The following is an 18773-nucleotide window of genomic DNA, read 5'->3' as shown; positions in this document are numbered from 1 at the left end:
CTGAGCTGGATTGCTGCACACGACATGAATTTCTAGAATGCTGAATATTCAAATAAAGTGCAGTTTTTCATCAACTGACACTATAATTGTGTTGCTGGAAAATTCAGTATATAAAAAAGACTTCCACTGAATCAGACTCTAGGTTTCAACAACTATAAACAGGTCTTTCAGCTGTGGTTAATATCCAGCAGGGTATTTGAAAGTCATGTGTGACACGGGACCATTCTTTCTTGGTATAGGACTATCTCCTTCATTGTAGGACTCCTAGCATTCTTGGCGCTGCTGATTAAATACCAGCAAGAGTCCCAGTCATTGCAGTTATCAAAAAGCTCTCCCACAGCATTCCAGAACACTCCCTATGGAGTGACACAGTTCAAGAGAGAAGCATAGGTTCACAGTGTCAGATTGCTCTCCTTCATCTTTAGTGTTCTTTAGTCTTTACAGTGCTGGCTAAACAAGAGGTGGAGGGGAAATAACCTAATGGTGTGGTAATCATGATCTCTGTAAAATTGTGTGGTCCTCCTTCCTTAATCAAATCATAGACTTTTTCCACTGTTCGTACATAAATTGCTGCAATCCCTTCCTTCCTTTCTCAACTATAGGTTGTTAGGTTAATTCATTAGACACATAGTGTTGTAGTTCTCCTTAGAAATGGCTCTTACCTAGCCAGTTTCCATCTACTTATGCACAAAATCTGTTCCTTAAAAGCTGCTTCCAGGCTGATGCTTATAATTACCTGGTTCAAACTTGTATTTTAGGCATTAAGCAGAACATAATGAGGATCTTCAAAAGAATGCCTCAGTTTTTCTGGGTGATTTTTGTGTCATTAATATTGATCATTTTGGGTACAAAAGCTTTCTACATGTTTTCCAGAAAGACCATTCAATTTTAAGTCACCTTGGACAAGTCACTTAACATCTGGGGTTTCCCTTTTTTCATAGTTAAAATACTTATAAAAAGTGATAAATGTGAAACCCTAAAATACCATAAAGTACATGGTCCATACTTGTTATGGGACACAATTTTAATACAGAGAAGACCATGGCATGTGAGAGTAGGTGAGGTTTTTTAATGCTCAAAGCAATGATGAATAAGGGAAGTTGCTTCTTTAGTGGTTCTTTGAATTTCAAGTGTTCAGACCATGGGTGCTACTCATATATATACCTGTTTCATTTCATGCTTATTTTTCCTTCTTCTTTCTGTATTCCCATGCCCAAAGGAAATGAGCAAATTTGGAGGTAGAAACAGTGTGGAAGAAAAGTGAAATGTAGGCTTTTGGAGATTATTTGCTGAGTGGAAGAGAATAAAGAATTGCAGTCAGTTTTCTGGAAACTGTTTAAATGACTTTCTCTACTCTCCTTCCTTCCCCCACTTCATTTCCAAGGGAAGCCATACTGTGAATTGTAAAACACAGCATGTGTTTCTTGGCAGTGACATTTAAAATGTGGTAGGTTATCCTCTGTTTGCTTTCCTCGGTAAAGGATGTATATTTCATTCTAATATGCTGAGGATTTGATCGAGACTCATCTAGATTCATGAAGGGTAAGGGTAATTAAGAAGGACATCAGAAAATATAATTCACAACATAAATGGAAAATTTTACACCCATTGTTCATTCATTGTTGTGAGAGTGTTCTGGATTACTTGCTAAAGCCTCTATGAGGTCATTTGTACAATGGTTATTAAGGGGAGAGAGAGGTTATATTTTGTGAATTCTACATAATCATGAAATTAGTTGTATTAATTCTTTATTCATTTTCAGTTAGGAAAGAAAAACAAAAATATTAGGTAACAAACACCGTTAAGCTATTTTTCCACTTAAAGTCAAACAATATTTCTCTTTAAGAGAACGTGTACAGTGTGCAATCCTAAACTTGAGATGTTACAAAATAGATATATGGAAAACTAATTGTTCTTAAAATAGTTGCCAAGTTTATTCTTGGTTTTCCCAGCCTATCTCACTTCACACAATGAGTATTCCTCTCCCAGCCCCTCTGCTTTTCCCCACAAACTCAGTTTCATAATAGAGTGGCAGGTTTTGTTCAAATCTATTTTTTTCCTTCATAATGTGGTAAGTAAATCCCAGTGGCTTTTGCTTAATGTTTTTGCCTGACTTCAGACACTTTAGAGAAATTGCCCTTTTTTTTTTTTAAGATTTTATTTATTTATTTGACAGAGAGAAATCACAAGTAGATGGAGAGGCAGGCAGAGAGAGAGAGGGAAGCAGGCTCCCTGCTGAGCAGAGAGCCCGATGCGGGACTCGATCCCAGGACCCTGAGATCATGACTTGAGCCGAAGGCAGCGGCTTAACCCACTGTGCCACCCAGGCACCCCGAGAAATTGTCATTTTTGAAAATGGGTTCATTGACCTTTGGCATGTAATAAGAACATGGGGGTAACAGTCCTGTGAACTGCAGAGGGGTCTTGGAATTAACCAGTCCTGCCAGGAGGAGCTTGACCCTCCATTGGCTGATGATATTGTGCTGCTATTGGGTCCCTTACAAGACATAGCTATACTTCAGTAATTTCATTGAGGAATACATTATTTTCCTTAAGTTGTGATATCAAAACTTCACTCTGATTTTCAGTTTTTCTTATACATTCCTTAGATTTACTAATGGGTCTAATTTATTAGACCGTTATTTCAAATCTTGTTTTTTGTTCATTCAGTAGAATTTGAACCTCTCTCTATATGTAAAAAGACATTTAAAAATCACATGACCATTTTAACTTTTCAATTACACTTTTTCATAAATGCACAGAAGTGGGTCAAACAGTTTTTAAACAGGTCTTCTGAAGAAATCAACTGAAGCATTGAAATCTTATTTTCACAGACTGCCATTAGTATATTTTCCTGCATAGTTATTTTATTAAAGACTATCTGAATCAAAGAGTGGAGTTCAGAGCACTCTTCTCCCTAGATGAATGGACCTGAGTACAAGGATTCAGACTCAGAGTATGAAAAAAAAAAAAAACCAGCAGGAAATTTAACTGAGCTTCCCATTCTTCCCAAGGTCCAGCAAGGAGAGTCAGGTCTTAGAGTTTCTCAGAGCTCCAGGAGGACACAGCCTGTGCTTCCAGTGGGAAAATGTGGAGTGTGTTATTCTAACAGCCCCGGCTCCTTAGGAAATGGTCTGGTCTCTTGATCTGGGGAAGACAGAGGATTTTTCTTACCATGTCGTAGGCGGCCAACACGTGCCCCGAACACATTCATTTGTTCCGGCTCAGGAATCAGCAGATTTTCTTTAAAAGGCCAGATGTAAATGTTTTCAGCTTTGTGATCCCTGAGATCTCTTTAGTAAATATTCAGCTCTGCCACTGAAGCTACAAGTGACCATAGATTATAGTCAAGCAAGTGGGAGTGGCTATATGTCAGTAAAGCTGGTTTTTTTTTTTTTTTTAAAGGCAGCTGGAGACTGGATTGTTGCATGTAGTTCACTGACCCTGTCCTTGGTCACGTCCCACCTTCTTCTTGGGATAGCTGCTGTAGCCCAACCCTCAAGGTGAGAGGAGATATTTGGGGTGACCAGATATTTATCGGTTGGGGCTCCCTAAGCACTTTTGGGATCCAGACCACCACCTGGGACACCCTAAGGAAAGTCTTAAAACATATAGCCGTTGTTTGGATGTGATTATCTCCACAGAAGACCTACAAATGGCTAACAGACACATGAAAAAATGTTCATCATCACTAGCCATCGGGGAGATTCAAATCAAAACCACACTGAGATACCACCTTATACCAGTTAGAATGGCCAAAATTAACAAAACAGGAAACAACAAGTGTTGGAGAAGATGTGCAGAAAGGGGAACCCTCTTATACTGTTGGTGGGAAGGCAAGTTGGTGCAGCCACTTTGGAAAACAGTGTGGAGATTCCTTAATTAAAAATAGAGCTACCTTATGACCCTGCGATTGCACTATTGGTATTTACCCCAAAGATACAGATGTAGTGAAAAGAAGGGCCATCTGTACCCCAGTGTTTATAGCAGCAATAGCCAAAGTCACCAAACTGTGGAAAGAACAAAGATGCCCTTTAACAGATGAATGGATAAAGAAGATATAGTCCCTATATACAATGGAGTAGTAGTATGCCTCCATCAGAAAGGAAGAATAACCAACTTTTGCATCAGAATGAACGGAACTGAAAGACATTATGCTGAGTAAAATAAGTCGAGCAGAGAGAATCAATTATCACATGGTTTCACTCTTATGGAGCATAAGGAATAACATGGAGGACATTGAGAGACGGAGAGGGGAAGTGAGTTGGGGGAAATTAGAGAGGGGGACAAACCGTGAGAGACTGTGCACTCTGAGAAACAAACTGAGGGTTTTGGAGGGTGGTGTGGGGTTGGATGAGCCTGGTGGTGGGTATTATGGAGGGCATGTATCACATGGAGTACTGGGTATGGTGCATAAACAATGAATTTTGGAACACTGAAAAATAATAAAATTAAATTAATTTTTAAAAAAACCAACACATAGCCAAGAGACAGTTATACCCTTATATTTCACTTGTAACCTAAGAGTCTAAATTCAAATTATAGCAGGTGGCAAAGCCAGGCTATCATACCTAAGGCCTATAGGCATTTTCTGTGTTTGGAGACAGCCTGGTAAATGGATGGATAGAAGTGCTTAACAAAATGTATAGCAGCATGCAAGGGCAGTATCCCATTTATTTAATAACTCTTAGAACGGTCCAGGTACAAGAGTAACAGACCCTAGGAATACATAGCCAGCAAGTTCTGCTGGCATGCTCTCCCCAAAAAGAAGTGCTTGATAAATGGTAGCACAGTACACACATGTGCACACCCAGATAGCTCTGTATAGGTAAAAATACCCACATATGTATATTCATTTTTTCAGAGAATACAGAGACCACATGGGCTTACCTTTCTCCATTAAAAATCTTCCTCCCTCTCTGAATTCCTGACTGAGAAAAACAGGATTTCTGCTATGCTTGAACCTGTGCCTTCCTGCCCCTTAGCTGCCTTGCTCAGTCCCCACTGGCCCCTTCCTTATAGATCAATCTTTTTTCTTCTAAAAGCTTCTTGCCCTGCTGCCTTCAAAGATGTTTCTCCTCTAAGTCAATAACTGCTCATTTGAAAACAACTTTTTTTTTTTTTTTACATGTTAATCATTTTCTTCAGAAAAGATAAGGAGTCATGCTGGCTAAGAAATTCAGTGGTAACCATTTCCCTACACTTTTTTTTTTTTTTTTAAGATTTTGTTTATTTATTTGAGAGTGAGTGTGTGTGTGAGAGAAAGACTGCGTGAGCAGGGAGAGAGGGAGAAACAGACTCCCCGCTGAGCCGGGAGCCCCATGTGGGCTCCATCCCAGGACCCTGAGATCACGACCTGAGCTGAAGGCAGAGGCTTAACCTACTGAGCCACCCAGGTGCTCCTTCACTACATTTTCTTTTTAAAGTTAATCTGTTTTTCTCTCTTTTTTTCTTTCTAAATTCTGTTAAGTTCAGCTTTATTGTTGCTTTTCAAAAATATCTAATTGTAATATCCTATTGGTCTTATAAAGAATGAGATTGGCAGGTTAACCTGTCTAATATAGTCCCATCGGACCTTTGGTGAATGAAAGGAGGAAAGTCCCATGTCATTCTGAATCTTCCTATTTGTATTTCTTTTTCCTTTTCGACACACATGAAATCTGTGATTTTACTTTTCATTCGAATTTAATGTAAAAGTTTAAATTTAACAAATAGCAAATGGGAAATAAGAAACAGACAATAGTCAGGGTGGCTGCTGGCAGAGAGCTCTGGAAACTGATAATGGCAATAAAATAAGGTTTATCCAGGCAGCCTTCAGAGCTCAGCAGAGGGGCCAAATTTATATACCTATGTCCAGTAAATATTTATTGAAAGTAAATAGATTTTCGGGGCTTAATGGGTCTCTGCCTGTTTGTCTGTTAGGGTTCAGGTGTTATACAAGGTTAAGTTTCTGTGTAAGATATATCCACTTCAGAATCTGTCCTGTTTTGGGAGGACAGCTCCTCCCCCTCCCCTTTTGGCATTGGTATGCCCCACCTGAAGCAAGACTTTAGAAATGGAAAAAACCTTGATCACTTTGATGCTTCTTGGCATTTGTTCTCTGTCACTTTGAGATTGGAAAAGAAAAGATGGCTGTCAAGTCCTAGATCTCTGTCCTCCGGATGCTCTCAGAGCCAAGGCTTCAGAGTGTTGTCTGAGGCCAGAATCATCCTGGCAGTTGTCTCTGGAACAATACATACAGCTTAAGAACTCTGGGTTTCCATGAAATTTTACATGATATTTCTCCCCCTCTCCCTTTCCCCAGTCTTCTGTTTCCTTTTCTCTTCCATAATAGCATAGCTCTGTTATCTTTTGAGAGCTGGCACTGCCTGGAACTGATTTCTACAATTTGGAGGTCTGTGAGAGAGAGGAAATTAGAGAACAGTGATTAACTTCAGATAATGGTTTATAAAAACAAGTTTTTTGTTTTTTTTTTTTTAAATGAAACCTGAAGTTAAAGGAAAAGCATTAAACTTGGAAGGAAGAAGAATTATTTATTTTGTTTAATAAAATTCAGAATTTTCTAGAGCACATAAAAGAAATTATAAAATGATTACACCTATAAAATAATTTTCTTTCTTTTTTTTTTTTTTAAGATTTTATTTATTTACTTGACAGAGAGAGTTCACAAGTAGGCAGAGAGGCAGGCAGAGAGGGGGGGAAGCAGGCTCCCTCCCAAACAAAGATCCCAATGCGGGGGCTCTATCCCAGGACCCTGAGATCATGACCTGAGCCGAAGGCAGTGGCTTAACCCTCTGAGCCACCCAGGCACCCCTAAAATAATTTTCTGAAGCATGTTTCTTTAATACAACTTTCAATTAAAAAGGAATTTCCCTATATACCTACTATTCATCCATCTTTATATATTTAATATGTACTTGGGTAAAGCAGACATCATGTGAGGACCTATGCTGGAGGATGTCACAATAAATCTAACGTAATTTCTAATTTCATTTTAGAAACTAGGTGAGTCATAGCTTCAAGTCAATGCAGTATATACGTTGGTAGAGAATTTTCATCTTATAAGATCAGGGATGGTATCTTAGAGAAAGTATTACTTCTTGGTTTATACAACATCTCATTTTTCTCTCAACAATGTGTACAGTTTTCTTTGGCAAAATGTTCAAATCATTAGCTCATTGTAAAAATTCAGTTGTTTTATTATTACTAAATTTGGAAAATTCTTGAATATGCTGGGTACAAGTATCTAATCAGGTCTGTGATTTGCAAATATTTTCTTATAAAATATAGCTTATCTTTTCATCCTTTTACCGGTGCCTTTGAAGAGCAGATTTTAAGTCCGGGTTATATAGGTTTTATTTTACAGACCATGTTGTTTGTGTCTTGCTTTTGAAATTATTACATAAACTCAAGGTCACAAAAGTTTTCCCATATTTTTAAATTTTTTTAAAAAAATATTTTGTTTTTCTGACAGAGAGAGAGAGAGAGAGAACACAAGCAGGGGAAGAGGCAGAGAGGGAGAAGCAGACTCCCCACTGAGCAGGGAGCCCAATTCAGGACTCCTCCCAGAACCCTCGGATCCTGACCTGAGCCAAAGGCAGACACTTAATGGGCTGAGCCACCCAGGCACCCTTTATATGTTTTCTTTAAGAAGTTTGGAAAGGTTTTGGGTTTGACATTTAGGTGTATGACCCATTTTGAATTATTTTTTTTATTAAGATTTTATTTATTTATTTGAAAGAGATAGAAAGCACAAGTAGGCAGAGCAGCCTACAGAGGGAGAGGGACAACCAGGCTCTCAACTGAGCAGGGAGCCCAGCGCAGGACTCAATCTCGAGCTGAAGGCAGATGCCCAACTGACTGAGCCACCCAGGTGCGCTATACGACCCATTTTGATTTGATTTTTATATATAGTCTGAGATATGGATGGAAATTCTTTTTATTCCTTCTTTTTAAAAATGGGTCTTCATTTGTTTCAGCACTGCTTATTAAAAAGATTCTTCTTTCCTTCACTGAAGTGCCTTTGCACCTTTGCTGAAAACCTGTTGGCAATATTTGTGTGAATAGTTTGGGGCTCTCTTCTCTTCCTTTGGATCTTAGTGTGTTTGATCATAATATTATATGGCTTTCTCTTGTAGCTTTATTTAAGTCTTGAATTTAGGTAATATATGTGTTTTGATTTTCGTTTTTTTTTCCATAGTCATTTGGTTAGTCTGTGTTTTTTGTATTTTCATATCAACTGTAGAAATCATGCCAGTTTCTACAAAAAAAAGCCTGTTTGGACTTTGGGATTGTATTGAATCAATAGATCAATTTGGGGAGAATAAATATCTTAAAGTACTGAATCTTCCAATCCATGTACAGCTTACATTTCTCCATTTATTTAAGTCTTCTTTAATCTCTCTCAGTTCAGTGTATAGATCTTTCCCATCTTTTGGTCAGATTTATCATCCTAAGTAGTTTACATTTTTAATGCTTTGGAAATGGTATTGTTTTTAAATGTTGATTCTAATTACTCGTTGTTAGTATGTGGAAATGCAGGTTTTTTTTTTTATATTATATGTTATATATTGTATAAAATACTATATATTGATCTTTATCTTGTTACTTTGCTGAACTAATCTATTAATTTTAGGACCTTTTTTCTATATTCTGAAGGATTTCCTACCTAGACTATCATGATATCTGCATTACAAATACTTTTAGTTTTTTCCTTCGAATCTGGATATCTTTTCTCTTTTTTTCTTGTTTGATTGTGCTGGTTAGAATCTCCAGCACAATCTTGATTAAAAGTGGTGAGAGCAGTCGTCCAGCTTTGTTCTTGATCTTAGGCGGGAAACATTTCGTCTTTTACCATTAAATATGGTATATTAGTTTTTCCTAGATACCCTTTACAAGCTGAGGTAATTCTATTCCTAATTTGCAAAGTTTTTGTTTGTTGTTTGTTTTTTCTTTCTTTCTTTTTTCTTTATAGGAATGGATACTGGATTTTGTCAAATGGTTTTCCCCTATCTCTTTCTATAATCGTGGTTTCAATGTTTACTCTGTTAATAATTAAAAGATAATTAAGTTTGATGAATTAAACGAACTAACCATTTTCAAATGTTAAATCATCCTTGCTCTCCCAGGATGAATCCCAATTGGTCATGATGTATTATCCTTTTTATATATTCTTGGATTTGACATGGTAAATTTTGTAAGAATATTTACATTTATGCACATGGAGGGCTTTGGTTTGTGGTTTTCATTTCTTGTAGTATTTGTCTTGTTTTGGTATTTGGGTAATGCTGGTCTTATGGAATGAGTTTGTAAATGTTTCCTCCTATTTAATTTTCTGAAAGAATTTGTGTAGAGTTGGTAATTACTTCTTTCAGAGTTTGGTGGAATTCTGTGGTAAAGCCATCTAAACCTGGAGTTGTCCTTGTGGGAAGATGTTTTACTACAAGTTCAATTTGCTTAACACATATAGGACTATTCAGATTGTCTGTGTCTTTTTGAGTGAGCTTTGGCAGTTTGTGTCTTATAAGAAATCTTTTTTTTTTTTTTTTTTAATAACTGAGTTGTTGAACTTACTGGCCTAAAGTTGTTTATAATATTTCCATATTCTTTTAATATCTGTAAAGTTTGTAATGATGTCACCTTTTTCATCTTGTATGTGTTGCTAGTTTGTGTCTTCTTCCCTTTTCCCCTATTATATCTGGATGGAGGTCTGTTAATTTTATTGATCTTTAATACAACAAGCATTTGGTTTCATTGATTTACACTATTATTTTTCATATTTTGTTATTTCCTGTTTTCTGCTTACTTTTTTTTTTTTTAAGATTTTATTTATTTATTTGACAGAGAGAGATACAGCAAGAGTGGGAACACAAGTAGGAGGAGTGGGAGAAGGAAAAGCAGGCTTCCTGCTGTGGGGGCAGCCAGATGCTGGACTGGATCCCAGGACCACTGGATCATGACCTGAGCCAAAGACAGACACTTAAGCCTAAGCCACCCAGGCACTCCTGACTTTGGGTTTAATTTATTCTTTTTCTGATTTTCTTAAAATGAAAACTGAAGTCATTGGTTGGATAGCTTTCTTCTTTTCTAATATGACTGTTTCATGCTATAAATTTTCCTCCTTATAAATAACTTATAAATAACTTTAGCTGTATCCCACAACTTTTGTCCTAACGTATTTTTACTACTCTCATAGTTTATAATTTCATCTTGTTTTCTTTTTTGACCCATTGGTTATTTAGAAATGTGTTCTTTAGTTTTGTGAGGATTTTCTACATGTATTCTTGCTATAGATTTCTAATTTAATTCATTTGTAGTCAAAGAATATGTTTCTATGACTTGAATTATTTTTGATTTATTGATACTGGTTATATGGACCAAATATAATCTATATGGGTAAATGTACTCTTGAAAGGAATATGTATTCTGCTATTGGTGATAGAGTGTTCTGTAATTTTCAGTTAAGTAAGTTGTGTTTTATATACTTACTGATTTACTCTGTACTTGTTCTACACATTGTTGAAAGAGGGTTTTTGAAATCTCTTACTGTAATTCTAATTTTTGTCTATCTCTCTGCTGGCCATCAGTTTTTGCTTTATATGTTTTGATGCTCTGTTATTTGGTATGTAAAAGTTTAAGCTTGTTATTTCTTCTTGATTGACCTTTTTGCTATTATAAAATGATTTTTATTAATCTCTAGTAATATTTTTTGCTCTGTAATCAACTTTCTCTGTTACTAATACAGCCATCTAGTTTTCATTTTATTTTTTTAGCATGACATTTTTAAAATCCTTTTACTTTTAAACTGTGTCTTTATATTTGAGGTGTGTTTCTTGTCAACAGTGCTTTTAAATGTCTTGATTTTAACCAAATCTGACAATCTTTGTCTTTTAATTGGAAGTTTGAACTATGTTCACTTTAATGTAATATGGTTGGGTGTAAATTTACTATTTTTATATTATGTATAATTGTCTTTCTTATCCTTTTTTCTTCATTTTGGGGGCTGCTTTTGGATATATTGGGTATTTTTTATTTAATAGATCTTTTGTGTTGTTTTAGTGTTTGCTTTAAGCTACATATTTTTTTTTAAGATTTTATTTATTTATTTGTCAGAGAGAGAGGGAGAGAGAGCGAGCACAGGCGGACAGAATGGCAGGCAGAGGCAGAGGGAGAAGCAGGCTCCCCGCGAAGCAAGGAGCCCGATGTGGGACTCGATCCCAGGATGCTGGGATCATGACCTGAGCTGAAGGCAGCTGCCCAACCAACTGAGCCACCCAGGCGTCCCTAAGCTACATATTTTAATCTTTGTTTCTTATGTCTACCTTCAATTAAGTATTACTTGATAACATATATTATGGATTAATTTTAATATTATTAATATGAAATAACATTATTTCTGTTTTAAACAATCTATTAGCCTTTAAGGAGACTTAACTAATAAGGTAAAGTCTTTTATATTTACCTGTGTAACTACCATTTCTTATGTTCTTCTTTTCTTTGTACAGATCAAAGTTTTGCTAGATATTTTCCTTCCATTTGAAGGATTTCCTTTAACATTTCTTGAAAGAAAGTTCTGCTGCTCATGAATCTATGATTTTTATTATGCCTGAGAAAACTTGATTTCTCTTTAATTTTTGAAAGATGGCTTCACTGAGTATACAATTGTAGGTTGATAGTTTTTCCTTCAAGTATTTAAAAGATGTTGCTCTGCTTTTTTTAGGTTACATTGTTTTTGACATAAAATCTGGTATTCTTTTATTCGTTCCTCTTTACATGCTGTTTTTGTATTTTACTCTGATTTTAAGAATTTTTTTCTTTATCACTGATTTAAACAATTTGATTATGATGTGCCACCATAGTTTTCTGTGTGTTTCTTATGCTTTGAGTTTATTGAGCTTTTAAAATCAGGGACTTTAGAGAGTTTTCATCAAATTTGGACATTCTGTTTGCGTCTTTTCAAAATCTTCCCTCTGTTCACTCAACATATCATTTTCCCCTAGCTTCTTGAACATGCAGGATAAAATTGTAGTAACTTATTTAATGTGCTTATCTATTAATTCTATCACCTGTGTCATTTCTACATCTGTTTGTATTGATTGAGTTTTCTCCTCTTGGCCACAGCCTTCTCCTCCTTTGCTAGCTTGATGATTTTTTTTAATTGTAATTAATGTTGTGAATTTTATCTTGTTGGGACCAGATATTTTTATATTTTTGTAAATATTTTTGATTTTTTTTTTCTGGCACTTGAAAACTATGGTGTCTTGCTTTTAAAATTTGTTGGGTGTGATGAGAGTAGCATTTACTCTATGGGAGAGTTATCCCTATGGTAGAGATAAAATGCTTCTGAGTACTCTATCCAAGGTCCTGTAAACCATGAGCTTTTTCACTCTGTCTGCTGAGAATACAAACTATTCCTTACCCTCTGTGATTACTGGGGATCCTATTCTCTGGTGACTTCTAGCCTGTGGTAGTTTCCATATATGAAAACTGAAGACGTGAGTGGAATCCTCTGGAGAGTACCAGGTACTCTTCAGTACCCTACTCTGTGAGCTCCATAGATTCCTTGACTTCAGCTGCATTTCTTAAACTCTGAGAGACCAGCAGCCTCAGCTGGGTTTCCTGTTATGGGAACCATAGCCTGATAGCTCTCTCTAACCTGGGGCTATTACAGGACTCTTTGTTTTCTGTGCTTGTGATCACTGTTTTTAGTCTCCCATCACTTAATAATCTTGAGAATCTTTTAATAGTGTGGGTGGGTGTGTGGGTGTATGTGTATGTTGTTCATTTCAGGCCAGAGGTAAATCTGGTTCCTGCTACTTCATCTTGGTTGGAAGCAATAAACTTATTAGACCACCTGACATCTTCCTGTTGGTCATAGAGGCTGTGGACCACCTGACATCTTCCTGTTGGTCATAGAGGCTGTGGTTTATTGTTTCTCACTCCTTTTTAGCTGTGCACCTCTGTTTATGCTGTTTCTATTGATGCCTCTTCAAGTTCACTGATATTTTTTTCCAGTATCAAATCTACTGTTAATTCATTCTATGAATGTTTTATTTCACATGTTGTATTTTTACTTATAGAAATTTCATTGTTTGTATCTTCTGTTTCTTTGTGCATTATGTTCATATCTTAAGTCCTTAAGTATTTTGAGTATTTTCATTATAGCTCTTTTGACCTTTTTTCCTGCCAATTTCATTGTCCCTGTGTCTTTATTATGGCCAATTTTATTTTGGTTATGAGTCACTTTTTTCTTCCTTTTTCATATCTATTAATTTTGTTTGGCCAATTGAACTTGCAAATTTTAGACGTGGTTTATTAAATTTTATTGTATTTCTTTAAAGATTGCACAGATTTATTTTGGCAAACCATTGTTTGTGGATTTGAGGGAAAGCCAGTGCATTCTAGTGTCTAGTCTACCTCTCACTAGAGTAGTTTTTTTTTTTTTAAAGATTTTATTTATTTATCTGACAGAGAGAGATCACAAGGAGGCAGAGAGGCAGGCAGAGAGAAAGAGGAGGAAGCAGGCTCCCTGCCGAGCAGAGAGCCTGATGCGGGACTCGATCCCAGGACCCTGAGATCATGACCTGAGCTGAAGGCAGCGGCTTAACCCACTGAGCCACCCAGGCGCCCCAACTAGAGTAGTTTTAATCCTACTAGTAAGACATGAGACTTCTAAGGGTTCTACTGTATGTCCTGTGTACTCTTTTTCTTTACTCTGGCTAATGTTAAGTATTATACTTTGTCATGCGTGAAAGCAAAAGTCCACCTGATATATTTCTAATATATTCACCACTGTACATGCAGACATTGCTAACCTTGTTTGAAGTCTGGAAATTTTTTTGTATTAAAACTTGCTGGTTCTTTTCCCAGGAGTTAATTTGTACCTACCATTGTGAAGGTTCAACTTCTGTAGCCCTGGTAGGTGTTTAACCAAATAGTCAAGGGGACCCCTATGCCAGTTCCTGAAGCAATTTCACTTCATAGATCCAGCCGTTCTGGTACTCTGACAAGCAAATTCTAGCTGACTCAGCCTTTCTGAGTTTTGATATCTGCTCTTTTACCTCTGTGAGACAGCTGCTGGGTTATCTTCAGGATCTCCTTCTCTGTGAAATTGCCTCCAAGTAGATAGGCATATCCACTGGGAGTCTCATTGCATTTGTTTACTTTCTCCTGGCATCACAGTCCTGCATAGCCTGTTTTTAAAGTTTAAAAACAATTGCTTCCTTTCTTTGCCCACTTTCCTAGTTGTTTACAGTAGGAAGGTAATTCTGAACCCTCTTGGTCTCTCATGGTTGGAAATGGAAGCTCACTTTATGATTTTTTTTTTTAAGATTTTATTTATTTATCTGTCAGAGAAAGAGAGAGAAAGCACGAGTAAGGGAAACAGCAGGCAGAGGGAGAAACAGGCTCCCTACTGAGTAAGGAGCCCGATGTGGGACTTGATCCCAGGACCCTGGGATCATGATCAGAGGCAAAGGCAAACACTTAACCGACTGGGTCAACCAGGTGTCCCTCACTTTATGAATTTTTAATTGCACATCTGCATACATGAATATATACAGTATTTGTTTGGGTTTTATTTGTCCTTACTAGAAATCTCAATGAGTGTTAGGTTTTGTGGTTTATGGTTCTATTTATAAGAGAGAATAAGAGAAAGCATGAGCAGAGGGAAGGGCAAAGAGAGAGGGAGAAGCAGATTCCCTGCTGAGCATGGAGCCCAGCCTGGGGGTTAATCCCAGGACCCTGGGATCATAACCTGAGCCAAAGGCAGATGCTTAACTGACTGAGCCACCCAGCCACTCTTATGGTATTTGGCACCTTGAGCCTCATACCTAGTACTAGTAGGTACTCAATAAACATTGGTTAAGTTATTCATCATCATCATCATTATCATATTGTAGTCAGCAATACATTTTTGTTCCTTTTACACGTTTCCTATTTCACTTTCACCTCTAAATCACTCTCAGATTAAATTCTTGGATACTTTGCAAAAGCCTTGTATTTTTTTTTCTGCTGCCAAGCCAACATTTTGGCTGATTGGTAAGAAGGTTGAAGCTGAATAGAAAAAATATTCTAGTTTAATGGTCTTTATCTTCATGTGAATTCGAAAGCATTCACATACAAATTACTTTTATGTCTTTCATAGAATTACCAGTAAGTGCATTGATAAAAGTATGCTCAGAATTCCATTAGCCCAGGTTAAGAGGAATGCAGAATGGGTTTGAGAAGTTCTTTGCTTAGGGAGAGGCCACCTAAGGTGGATCTTAAGTCAGGAGGGGAGGGAAGACTCCAAGCTTTGGGAAAGTGTGGGGAGAGCCATTTAGCCTTTAATCTGTAGGATGTGTGGTTGAGGATACCATTGTCCTGAAATCTCATTGCAATATCTAGGTAGAGATGACCAGTAGGCCCTTGGGTGAGTCTGAGAGAGTAGTCAGGAATGGAGTTAAGGACTGGGAAGATATTAATATATAGGTTAACATTAAACTCTGACATTGGAAAAGTTTTTTTTGAAGGGGAGGGATCTATATAGATACATAGAGTATGAAGAACTTTGAGAGAGATACTAATATTTAAGGATCTGTGGTTAAAGAGGATTCAGAAAATAGGCAAAGAAGTACTGGTTGGAAGCGTTTAATGAGAATCAGGATAGAATGGCCTTGCTAGAAGACAGATTTGTGTTTCTCACAAATAGGTAACTTACAAATGAGTGACACCAGAATTCCTGAGGATAAGCATGGGAGTGGAGTTTGTAAAAATACATATACTCAGGTCTTTCCCCAAACCTGAATTGAAAATTTTTGAGTAGGGCCCAGTTACATGCATTTTATCAAGTTCTCTGAGAAATTTTTCACAACATAAAATTATCAGCCACTGGACTAATGTTTCAAGAAGGAAGAATTATCAACTCAATGAAATATAATAGAAAGTACTAGTCTAATCACACTGTAAAAATTCCATGGTATTTGGCCACTTGAAGAATAGTCCTGGATCCTGAATCTTCTTGCTGCTACAACTACTAGAGTCATGTTTTTCCAAGTTTCTTCAAAACTTAATTTGTTAAATTAATAAATGTTCATTGAATGAATGAGTAAAACATCTTAAAATGAAAGATTTTTAATGCTTTTAATAACTATTTTGGTAGATTAGAGAGAAGGAAATGTTTGAGGAAAGAAAAGAGAGGGGCAGGTATCATTTTTGAACCGGTTGATTATATGCTTTTTGAATTCGTTGATTATCATGTGGCTATTCCTCAGATGTGGAAATGGTCCTAGCTTCCATTCCTTTGCAAAGTCTATACTGTTCATTCAGTAAACATTTTCTAAGAGTTTGCTCTGCAGTGGTCCTTTAATACATGTCTGTTAAGTACATCCAAATATACTTTGAAGTACAACAGAGCATATGTATCCCTTCTTATTATGTTTGGAAGTGCAGAGGTATAGGAGAGGCTTGGGAAGTTTTCACTTACCATTGTCCTGGAGGTTTAACACTACAATTTTTTTTCTATTATAATGCTTTTTTTATGCTTTCTTTTGAGAAAAACATAGTGCTTTTTTTTTTTCTGTCACAGATAATAACACCAATAAAATCTTTTGTGAAAAATCATATTTCTCAAAGGGTTACTCATTAACCATTACTAATATTCACAATCTTTCCCATAATTATTATTTTTTTCCTTAATGAATTAATATATATCCACATTATCCAAAACTTAAGAACGCTGTTCTTTTGCTGCTGTTGTTGTAAAAGATGTGATTTTAGCATTTTGGCTGGAGAGTGGCATTTTCCTAGAATAATTCTGTAAGGGACATAAGTGGGAAACTGAGTCATTTAGTAAAATTCAAGGTCAGTGAATATAGTTGTACAAGTTATTTATTGAATAAGAATGCCAAAGGGTCAGGTGGGGCAGAGATTCAGCTCTGACCCATTAGGCAAGCCATATTTTTTCAGAGAGGATAGACTTTATTGAATTCATATAATGGTTCTATATAGGCTAACAGAAACCCTGGTAGAATTTTATTTTATAATCTACTGAAGCACAGATATTCTGTTAAGCAGAATCTGCTACTTTTTGCTTTAAAGAAGGAGCTTTTGCAAGGAAAATGAAAGCAAAAATGAAAACTCTTGCCCATTTATGAAAAACCATGAAGAGTCAGCTTCTTTTTTAAATAAACGAAAGCAAACACAATAAAATAGAAGACCTAAGTCCTTTGTGTCATTTGTATCTCTTCTTTACACAAGCTCACCAGTTTTGTGCACAAGAGTCTATTCAGGGAATTACTGATTATCATAATTAATCCCAACTATTGGTAAAGAAAGAAGATAATGTTACTGGAAAGGAGTGGATAGAAGCCTTAAAAGAGGGAGAACTTCCTGGTTGGGTTATTCTTAGAAAGAAAAAGCTTCCTGTAAAATGACAGAAAAGAAATCACTCTATTTCCCATGGTATAAACTATTGATCAGGGATTTATAGTTGTCTGTCTGCTGTCGGGGATTAGGTACTGAAGTACTAAAGCTATTCATCTTGAATGTTGTAGTTTCAGAGGCAATGGCAACAAGAGCCCCCACCACATGAGGTGTCAACCATTATGAAATTAGTTATTTGATTCTCTTTTGTAGAACTTACAGCTCTTGTTTTTCCAAAGTTCACATTTTAACATGGGCATTCAAGTTACTGGTCAGTGCCTTTCCCTGTCATTCTGTAACTAGGACTTTGAGGACCTTAATTCTCACAGTTGTTTTTATGGCATATTTAGAGTATGCAAAGTGCGCTGACTGCAGGCTCTTAATGGCTTGCTAAAGGAATTTATCTTATGATGAACAATGTTAAGACTAAATTGGAGAGGGTGAGGTAGAGAACCAAATGAAATTACCTTTAACTAGATGTCGATGATGATGATTAACAATAGCAACAATAATAAAAATGTGAATTTAGAATTTATTATTTTATTTTAACCTGGCTGTTATACTTGGGAAATGTCTCTACATGCCACAAGGAAAATTGAGCAAATGGAATTCAGCTTCTACTTCTTTGAATGGTTTTAAATAAAAGATGTGAATTATTGACACTATTTCAAGAAATGCTAATACATCATGATATACCAGCCTATGGATAAATTAAAAATGTGATTTATTTTTAACAGTGCTAATATATTAATTGTAGATGAAATGTATCATAGTTGTTTTTAAATATATGGTATATGTATTTTATAGCCAGTGTATATGGTCTGTTACAATTGCCAGTTTTATTAACTGGCAGAATATCAGGTTTTTAGAGAATTTTGTAATAAAAAATCTTTTTCTTGTGGGGCACTTTTACAGATAGCTCTCTTTGTTATTTAGTGAAAATTTTGACTACTGATAGACTTTTCAACATATGATAAAAATAGGATCCATTTGATTATCATGTGTATTTTAAGAAATCCATTAAGGGAAAAAAGAATTGTCTAATGTAAAAGTATGAAGCTTTTGGGTTGGGTTTTCTGTTGGTGGTGGTTTTTTTTTGTGTGTGTGAATGAGTAAAGAATATAAAATATAAATGAATTAGGAGACTGGTGACCAGGGAAAACAAATATGGAATTAGATATAAGAAGATTAAATTTATAGTTATAATTCTCAATAATTAGCATTGTATGCTCTGTGCGCTCTTAGATGAGTTACTCAATTTCTCTAAGCGTCATTTTTCTCATCTGTAAAATGTGATTTATTTGGGCATTGCTCAAATTTCCTCTCAGCTCCCCAACTCTAGGATCCTCTGTTTCATTGGAAACACTAGT

The 18773-nt window shown here is 36.2% G+C and overlaps 1 protein-coding gene across 4 annotated transcripts in view; it reads left to right on the top strand.

Moving 5' to 3' along the window:
• Positions 1–18773, top strand: part of ARHGAP28 (Rho GTPase activating protein 28) — a 205675-nt gene that overhangs the window by 74273 nt on the left and 112629 nt on the right. The window contains exon 2 of one of the 4 annotated variants that reach the window (XM_059409231.1): positions 3406–3503. The exons of the other annotated variants lie outside the window; for them this stretch is intronic. The gene's annotated coding sequence lies outside the window, so the exon portion shown is untranslated. The remainder of the gene's footprint in view (positions 1–3405; positions 3504–18773) is intronic. 4 annotated transcript variants of the gene reach the window in all.

The sequence above is a fragment of the Mustela nigripes genome, chromosome 8 (assembly GCF_022355385.1).
Source record: "Mustela nigripes isolate SB6536 chromosome 8, MUSNIG.SB6536, whole genome shotgun sequence".
Classification (NCBI taxonomy): domain Eukaryota; kingdom Metazoa; phylum Chordata; class Mammalia; order Carnivora; family Mustelidae; genus Mustela; species Mustela nigripes.
The sequence above is the reverse complement of the archived record's forward strand: the minus strand, read 5'-3'. Positions and strand labels throughout refer to the sequence as shown.